Genomic DNA, 10617 nt, shown 5'->3' on the forward strand with positions numbered 1-10617 from the left:
ACTCAATCGGAAACACCAAACTCTTACGAAAAACACACCCGAAAAATCACAAATCTGCACTGTTCAACACAAAGGCAAACTCTGCATGAGCATGCACATAGAATGGCTTCAAACTCCCATCCTTAGCCTTCCTAGAAACTTCCAAACTCCCATTCTTGGGTCTCCCTGGAAACCTGCAAACTCTCGTTCTTGGGTCTCCTTCTTCACAGGTTTGGCAGCCTCTGAAGAATAACAAAGAAATGAGCAAAAATCAAGTTCTAGAATCAGCCCAAAATGCCTCCAAACCCCTTAAAAGAGGGCATAACCCTAACTCACGTCTAAGAGGGGTTAATAAAACATATTTTAATAATAATCTTCATTTATTAGTCCATTAGCTTCCAAAGATTATCCCCTTTTTCCAAAACTTCACCTTTTTGGGCCTGCCTGCCTTAGCAAAGATTATTATTTTTAATTATTTGAAAAGGGGACATGACAAGTCCTCCCCTCCCAAACATTTCTTGTCCTCAAGCAATGGCTGAACAATAAACCAATCAATCCACCTGGATCCCAAATGTAGTCATGAACTATACTGCTACCAATTAACACAGGCTCCTGCAATATCCTCTGCAATATAACCAAGAGGAATCCATAACCAAACTGACAATTATAGCTCAACCAAACTCCAAAATCACCACTACCACAGTTAGAAACCCATGAGACACAAGCTCTTAGAACATCAGAACCCAAGTAAAGTGGACAAATCAAACTATCAACACAGTAAATACCATCAACGCATCCCACTAGCCTATACGGAATGTACAATCCAACTCTGCAACAATGGTGAATGCTCCCGAATGAAACTGTACCAAGTATGGAGAATCCACACACTGTACAACTCCTGCAATCAACACAACTCTGTAGATCACCGACCACTATCTCATAACCATAACTCCCATACACCCCTGATGGTGAAAAGCCATCACAAGATAAACAACAAGAATTGGAACCCAAACCAAATTTGCCTGCCATCAACTCCTCAACACAAGGATCAAATGCTAACTGATGTACATACCTTGCAATATAATGTTGATAAAAAAAACCAACCTCAATCAATAGCTCACCATGAACAAGTGATACAACCCACTGTGACTGATCACCAGCTAAGTCAGGAGATGTCATAGCCAAAGGAGTAGAATCAATAACAACACCCGCTGAAGCATCACTCTGAAACTCCTGCTCTAAGTCACGTATTATCAAGCTGTCAACTGCAAAACCTATCACCATGTCGTGCCCATCACAACTCTCATCCCGAGGCATCAAACTATCCCATAACTGATGATAAGCACTAGGAACCAAAGTACATCTCTATATCATCATCTCATCAACATGGTCATCAAAGGTAAATTGATGAGCATACCTCATAATGTAATGCTGATAGAATGCACCAATCTCAATCAGTGGCTCAGACTGCAATCTAGATGTAACTAACTGCAACCGATCACTAACCAAGTTGGAACTGACTACTACCTCTAAAGACATCACTAAGGGAGTAGTATTACTAGCAGGAACCATGCCAACTATCGGCTCACCAACATCACACATGATCTTTGATACATCTCTAGTCTCTGTGCCATCACTACTAGAGGCCACCACCATGTCAGGCATACAACAATCTGCTACAACACCCAACTCAACTGAACCTGACTCTAGTGGGAATGAGCCTGATATGCCAATGTTAGTATCAAGGATGGATGCATCCCCATCTCCACTGTCTCTGACAATCTCGGCCATGGACATCCTTGGATCACCAAACACCACAGCTTGTGACTGTATAGAATCAGGTAAAGACTGTAGTTGCTCTAACTCCATGGTCACCTTAGCCAAATGAAATTGTGACTCCTTGAAAGCCAACTGTGTACTCTCAAGAATCTCAGAAGTCACCTCAAGCTGCTCAGTAAGCTCACTCACCTCATCTTCCTTGGCCAACAATGCATCATATGTTGTACTACCCCACTCCATAAGATAATATCTGTCAGCTACCAACTGCATATAATTCTATCTAAAAATCCGAATAGCCTCCCATAAAGAGTGGATCTCTGTCAAGGAAAGATAACTGCCTTCCTGCTCATCACTAGTAGGAGAACCCCATTCATAAACTGCTAACAACTGACGAGCAGCATCGAAATGCTGGCAAGTGATAGCAATGTCTCGGTCACTAACTCTCAACTGATTAGACACATGATGGCACTGGCTTGACTGTCTCCTACAAACCTCCTCTAATGCACTGTCTAAAGGAGTATCCTCAAAGTTACTAGTCTCTAGAGTATTACCATCCATATCCTGTGAATCAAATCTAAAGCTCATATCAACATACGGAGTATCAAAAACATTAGCACTGCTGTCCAACTCCTCTGTACCCAAGGAAACTAAGTCTTCAAAATTGCCCACTGCATCCTCCTGGATGTCATCAATGTCAATATGATCCTGGGACTCATCTGTACACACTGCCAAATATGAAATATCATCAACACATTCCAGCAAGTATGGTCGACTGGATATATGAACAAAGCCCAACACCGATGTATAAAAACTAATACCAACATCGGATAAGCTCCTGGCACAAGAAAAGACAACACCGTGCAATCTGCTAATCAAATCCATGATAGCACCCAAACAATCATTGCTACCAAAAAGTGTTAAAGATTTCCAGTCAACTAAATCCCAAATGCCAATATAACAATCTCGAGTCCATATCCATAAACTATAATCAGCTGGTAACTCAAGCAAAATCCTCACCTGAGTAATATGACCAATACCAACTAATTCCACATACCTGTCTGACATTATCCCTATATCCTGGATGTGAATGCAAGATGAACTTGCAATATTACCAATGTCCACATATGATCTACCATTCGCAAAAAGCTGAGTATTAGGAGTGCAAGATGAAACTAAACTTAATTCCATGCCATGCTTATCCCCATGTCTCTCCCAGGCTTGTAATGCCAATGGAGTATTCACCAAAGAAGCTCGAGTGTCCTCAAGCTCGTGAGAAAGCCTGTCAACTTCCTCCTCCTTCCTCCTCAAGGCATCTGAATAGTCTCCGACAAGGCTAAGAAGATGGTCATGATCTGAAAGAAGATGGTCATGATCTGATAGAAGATGTAAATAACTCAACTTCATCGTTCCCATTCCTTCCCTAATCGCTTGTAAGTCAACACAAGGAGACTTTTCCTTAACTCCCTTATGTCTACCCTGTAACTGAATCATCTGAATGTGATCCTCTATCATATCTCGCATCCTATCATGATGAGATAATGAAGTCACAATACTATCTTTGTTCACCTTTAGCTGGCTAGACAAATCATGTGAAGTACTACCTGCCTCAACCTCATGTGATGAAGCATCTAACTGTGCCTGGTACTCTTTCTCAGCAAAGTCATGAATGCTCAATGTCTGCTCATCTCTACCAGGTATCTCACCATCATGCACAACAACATCCTCATAATCATCATCTAAACCCACTACCTCCTGTGGCAAAGTAGAATCTGAGACCTTTTCCTGGCTATAAGCTAGTTTCTCAAACTCCTCATGCAAGTTCTTGGTAATTGTGTCATCTGCCCTGTGAGAAAATCTGCCAAATAGAAATCCAGTCAGCTTATCCACCTTAGCTGGGTCGGACAACATGTCATTCATCATACGGTGGTGCTCAACCAACTGTTTAGACATGTCATGGCTTATTTTCATAAGTTTATCTCGAATGTCTAAATAACCATCCTTTCTACTATTTTGACTCTGGATATCAATTGTCCAAGATCGTGTCCTCTGAGACTCTATACTATACCTGTCCATTCTGGATAAAGTAGAGTGTAACCCCAATAGGATATAACTTCTTCAAACACCAAGAACTAACATGCAAATGATTAGAAGTAGCATGCAACCATAGATTTTGACATGCAACTGATTAGAAGCAACATGCAACCACCAAATTCACCAAGAACTAACATGCAAATGATTAGAAGTAGCATGCAACCATAAATTTTGACATGCAGCTGATTAGAAGCAACATGCAATCATAAATTATGACATGCAAGATCTGGGTAGTTGTCAAAACTGACATGCAAGATATGGGTAGTTGTCAAAACTAACATGCAAGATCTGGGTAGTTGTCAAAATTGACATGCAAGATCTAGGTAGTTGTCAAAACTGACATGCAAACTTCTACAAACCCTTAGGCTGGCAAGATCATGGCTCTGATACCACTGAAATGTCCCTTTACTAGTTTTGTATGATATTTCCAACCTCTAATCAGATCTTCAAAATCAAACAACCAATATTACAAAGATCCAGCAATTTCTCAATAAACCCCAAATCGGGTATGTCCAAAATAGTGCCAAAAACTTCACAACTTCACATATTATTAATAAATCTGAAAATGGACATTTTTACAAAAATTTCAGCAGCATAATGGCCTACAAAATGACATTTCCAGATCTCTATAACATGCACACAATAGCTTCCAAACGGAGGACAAAACAATGCTCATCGGGCTCCCGAAAATAGCACAAAATAGCCCGGAATCACCACAAAAAACTTAATAATCTATCACAGAAGTATAATCATATCCAAATACATATATTCAGCTCTATTTTAACATCTAAAAGTCTGAAATACAGCAGCAACCCAAACTGATATGAAATACTCAACCGGAAACACCAAACTCTTACGAAAAACACACCCGAAAAACCACAAATCTGCACTGTTCAGCACAAAGGCAAACTCTGCATGAGCATGCACATGGAATGGCTTCAAACTCCCATCCTTAGCCTTCCTGGAAACCTACAAACTCCCATTCTTGGGTCTCCTTCTCCACAGGTTTGGCAGCCTCTGAAGAATAACAAAGAAATGAGCAAAAATCAAGTTCTAGAATCAGCCCAAAATGCCTCCAAACCCCTTAAAAGAGGGCATAACCCTAACTCACATCCAAGAAGGGTTAATAAAACATATTTTAATAATAATCTTCATTTATTAGTCCATTAGCTTCCAAAGATTATCCCCTTTTTCCAAAACTTCACCTTTTTGGGCCTGCCTGCCTTAGCAAAGATTATTATTTTTAATTATTTGAAAAGGAGACATGACAACATATTAGACAATCTAATAAATTAAAGAAGAAGTATTCTAATTGAAAAGTTTTAAGTGGTTCCTAATTCACTCCCCCCTCTCAATCACATGTATGTCATTACATTTCCAACAATTGGTATCAAAGCAAGGTTCTCGTATCAAAGGCTTAACTACTTGAGAGAAAAGATCTGAGGAAATGGAAGTGTATAAGTTAGAGAAAGCTATTGATAATGACAAACTTGATCTACATATGGGTATGGAATAAGTCAAGAAACTCAAGGAGCAACTCACTCACTCTCTGAAAAGAAGAAAAGAGCTAGCTATGTAGATGACTGACAATCTATACATAGAAGAAAGAATAGAACACTTACGTAGAGAAAGAAGTTTAGGAGAAGCAAATGCAGCCATAGAAGATCTACTAGGAAGAAATACCATTCTACAAGAAGAAGTAAGAAAATGGAAAAGAGAGTAGGAAAGTCACTCAGTTAGCCTATGTAAAGTCATGGAACTAAAGAACAAAGCAGCGAATGACAAAGAAATGGTAAATTAAGGTAAGAGATTACTTGCAAGAAGATTAGAAAAAAAGGCCAATGAAATCTTGTAGCTATCACAACATTAGGAAGATATGGAAAATCACCTAGATGATGCAAGTCATGTAAGCACCAATCTAAGAACAAAGAATGACAAACTCCAAAATGAAATAAGAGCTGAAAAGGAAATCAATAAAAGAAGGTTGAGGTCACAAGAAAGTGTGAATCAATTATATGAATAGACTTTAAATATATTGAAAGGCACTACTAGCTTAGGGTATACTAATCAAGGAGAATCATCACAACAAGGAGCATAGGAGAACGAAAGATCTACATGCAAAATTTTTGAAAAAATAGGTAAAATCAAATGTTTTCCATAGTAATACCATACAACCCAAGTTGAAAGGTTGTTTCTATAACTATAACAAGTATGGATACAAAGCAAATGAATGCAAAACTAGATCAAAGTTTGAAGGAAACTATTTCACATGTCACAAGAAAGGTCACAAAGCTTCTAAGTATAGATCAAATTAATGGAATCCAAATAATCAACACAATGGAACCAGACAAAGAGCATTTATTTGTTGGGACTAAAAAATATGGGGAAGATGTCATCTATGTGGAGAACATGGCCACATTGGAGTAAACTATGTAAGGACACACTTTAGGAAAAGTTATAATAATGTAAGATGTTATGTATGCAAAAAGGTAGGTCATTTGGAAAGAAATTGTATGAATCGAGATACAAAAAAGTTTGGTTAAGAAAACAAAGGTTGAACATATGAAAACTAAGATGAATCATAAATGGGTAAGGGCTCAACAGAGGAAACTCAAGCCAGAAAGGGACAAAGGAAAGGTTCTTGAAGACATCAAGGACATATTTTTGGATATGATGCAAATTGAGGTAAATGATAAAGCCCCTATCATTGAGAAATTAGTTGATATTGTGAATAAATTCAATAAATATTTAAATGGTCAATAAAAACTTTTGCAAAGGGCAGAAAGAAAATTTGAGAATAAACTTTTGGAAAATGTAGCCAAGAAAATTTCCATTGATCAAGTGGAATTGTCCAATCTTATTGCTACATTAGAAGGAGCTGTAAATAATGTTGTCTCTTTATTTTCAAAATATGTGATACACCAAATTTCACCAAGGAAATAAAAGTCAAAATGGCCAAGATTGATGAAGACTTGAAGAATAGTGCTAATTAGTTGGCATCTGACCTGAGTTCCAACTCCAATCATTTTGTGAAGGTCATAATTTGGATAGATTTACAAGTTGAACTATTTAGGGAGGCAACTAGGATTAGGGCAACAATAATAGTTATTCAAAGTATGATGCTTCCCCACATGGATGTAGCACAAAAACATCTTGCACATGCAAAGACACTAATTCATGATAGAAATTTTTTAGTTGCAGATCTCATGATGGAGTTATCAATTGAACTTCAGATTGAATTGCACATCTTGAAGGTATTAAAAGAAAATTGGATAAAACTATGTCTTTAGTTTTGAAAGTGCATCATGATTTCTCAATCATTTTTGTATAGCCTTGTAAAGATATGTTTATGGCATTTGTAACAAAAACACGGGGGAAATGTAGAAAATCTATGTATACGTAGAGGAATATGTACAAGGGGAATCATATATGTATATGTATATATAAAGCAAATGGACAAGAACAATTTTGAAAAAACAAAGAATCATTCAGTTGTGACTTAGCCACAGTTTTTTCAATTCAATCTGAGTTACAGATCCAAGCATATGGAAAGGGGGAGTTTGACTGAAATTTTTTGATTAAGAGTTTTGGATTGATGACAAAACTACACATGATAAGTGCTTTTGTCACTAATGCCGAAGGGGGAGATTTTTGACCCTAAGGGAAGACATATTATCAATTAGTGACAAAACATTTAAGTCATTCAAGAAGGTTGGTTAGTACTGCAAGCGAGATTTTCTTCAGTCAACATGCTTCAGTGTAGCCCGATCAAATTGAGAGTATCTTGTGTTAACCAAGCACTATTACATGGACATGCATCACACTATAAATCAAGTGAGCAGTTTGAACTGAACTAATAGTGTTCGTCAAGTTCTCAGTTCAAGCAAGGCATCCAGTGTCACCTGAGTGCCAGAATATCACTCAAAAATCTAGTATTACTCAAGTGCTAGAGTATCAGCCAAGTTTACTAAACTACTCGAGCATGAGCATAATACTTGAGTGCACAATGTGACCCAAGCATCAACATTCAACTGACCTAAAGATGTAATTTGATTATTGTAAAGTCACCTCTTTTTTTGAAGTCAACTTAGAATGAAAATATTGTTTGATGGCTATATAAGAAAGGTAAATTGTTTTATCTAAGATGGAATCTATGAAATGGAGATGAATGTAAGTGATGTAAGAAAGTAGAGAAAGAGAATATGGAATGCAAGAAGAAGATAGAGTAGATTGATTAGTAGGCTACTAAACAGTATAAAGTGCTGAGAAAAGACATATCTATCATAGTCATGTGATTATAATCTTCAAACAATCTATATCAGCAAATCAAGTTGCAAACAAGGATCATCCTACTGATTGCATCCTAATAGTTGCATCAAGTAAATCCTCTAACAAGGTGGACCTAGGAATCCTTTTTAAAATCTCTTAACAGAGTACATACTTCATTCTATTGTAAAATTCTTTCACAAGGTGAACCTAATAGTCATTCATACTCCTAATAGAGTAGATCACTAGAAGTGATCAATTGTAAGCCCTAACAAGACAACTTTGTTACTACAGGAAGTGAACCATTGTAGGTGTCATCCCCACCCCAATTTTACCTTCTCCTTGGAGGGTTTCTAGGTTACCAAATATTGTGTCAAAGTGTTATGATGTTGATTTTTTTATTATTTTATGTTCCATGCATGATAATATCTTAGACAGTCTAATAAAGCAAAGTAGAAGTATTCTAAGTGAAAAGTTTTAAGTGGTTCCTGATTCATCCCACCCCCCCCACCTCTCAGTCAACTATCTGTCATTAAATTTCAAACATAATATTCTTCTCATCAAAGACTAGAAAGTCTCGTGACTACGGTTGAGAAACCAAGATGGACGAGTAAACAAACGGCAGGTCATTTTTAAGGACTCCCTGCACATGAGAAGTGTAGTGCCTACCCCTAGTTCGCATTTTTGCTATTATTGCCAAACTCTTTTAGGCAAGTTTTATGCTTGATTATTAGTAGTATTGTTTTGAGATTACTAGATATTCTTTCACATTCAGTTAATTATATGATGAGATTACTTGGTATTCTATACTTCATGTATACATGATGATTATTACAGTGTTTTTAGTTATTGATGATGATTAGTTAGATGGATTATCATGTGATTTCTTATGGATATTTACCCCATACTACATGTGTATGGTGTGCATGTATGTTTTCTTTATGTATGGCATTTTTGATGTGGTTAAGGAAGGAAGTCATAGTCACTTGCTAGTCGAGATCTACACAATGCACCACTTCCTGCCATTGTTTGCTTAGCTCAGAATATTGTGTTTGTACATGCATGGATTTTAGGCCAATTGCACGTATTGGGTATCGATTTTCTTGAATTGCCAGGATGAGCATACCCTATTGCATTATCACAACGGTAAAAGAGGGGAGATAAATTCTTAAGTCCAAATCCTAAACCTTTAAGCCATTTGTCCTAGTAAATTAGGACAAGTATCCAAGTTTTTTTACCTTCTGAATGTGTCAAATGATGTTAATTTGTGATTATAACCCTTTAGTTTGATCTCGTATGTGGTTTTCCTATGATGGGTTTTTGTATTTTGTTTTATAAGTCTTTGGTGATTTTTCTATTAATTAAGTCAAATTAAATGATTTAATTAAATGGGAAATTATTATGATATTTTAATATTTAATTAAATTTAATTAATTGAGAAAATAATTAAATAAAAAGAATTAAAATTTAAAGATGAAAGTTATAAGAATAATTTTAGAACGTGATAACATTTATTTAATTTAATAATAATATATTTAGAGTTCATTTGTAAATAAATGCTAAATAATATTATTATTCAAGTTAATAAATATTTTATCAATTAAATGTTCGAAAATAAATTAAGAGGTGAAAAAGATATTAATTTATTAAAAGTTTTAAGATTGCATGATGCGTGCATGAGATTAAAATTTAATAAATTAATTTAAAAAGAGAAGTCAAGTAAAAATTTAAATAAAGTTATAATTCATTAAACGTGCATGAAAAAAGATAAAGAAAATATTAAGAAAAGTTAATAATGAGTTAAAGTTTGGTGAGTAGAGAGTTCTCTCAGGTGATCGCACAATTAGTACCCTAATTTTAGGAGAGAACTCCATATGACAACTTGGGGGTTCATTTTAGAGGGACAACCAATTTTGGAAGAGGAAAGAATTTCAGAAGAGAAAAGGTTTTGAGAGGGGAAAAGTCTCTTACAATCTTCTTGGGCATAGCAATTAGCATCAGAGTCCAGGTAGATGCTTGTGATTATTCGCACAATTTATTATGCTTTTTCCCTTTCCTGTCTTCTTCGTGCCTATGGATCATAAATCCAAATTTCTCAATGATGAACCCTTGAACATTTCAATGTTGTAAATTACTGAATGCATGTCAATATATTTTGTATACATGGAGATTAGAAAAGTAATAAAAAAACCCTCGTTTTATTGATTAAAGAATTTAGTATTTTTAATCAGGGAGGGTTTGAAATGAAATCAAAATTTTAGTATATAAATTTGATGGGTTGTCATACTTTCCCTATCTAGGTATTGTTAGAATCTCTTATTAAAAAATATATATTTTAAACAATTTAAAAAGGGAGGGGGCTATTGCTTTTTTTTAATTATATATATTATAAAATTTAATAAAATGAAATTTATTGGTATTGATTTGTAACATTATATATTAAAAAAAAAAATTAAAACATAATATGAATGAGATAGGGGTGGGAAAATACCCCATACCCCC

This window comes from Cupressus sempervirens, chromosome 2 (genome assembly GCF_028749045.1).
Source record: "Cupressus sempervirens isolate cs-2001-9-10 chromosome 2, ASM2874904v1, whole genome shotgun sequence".
NCBI lineage: Eukaryota > Viridiplantae > Streptophyta > Pinopsida > Cupressales > Cupressaceae > Cupressus > Cupressus sempervirens.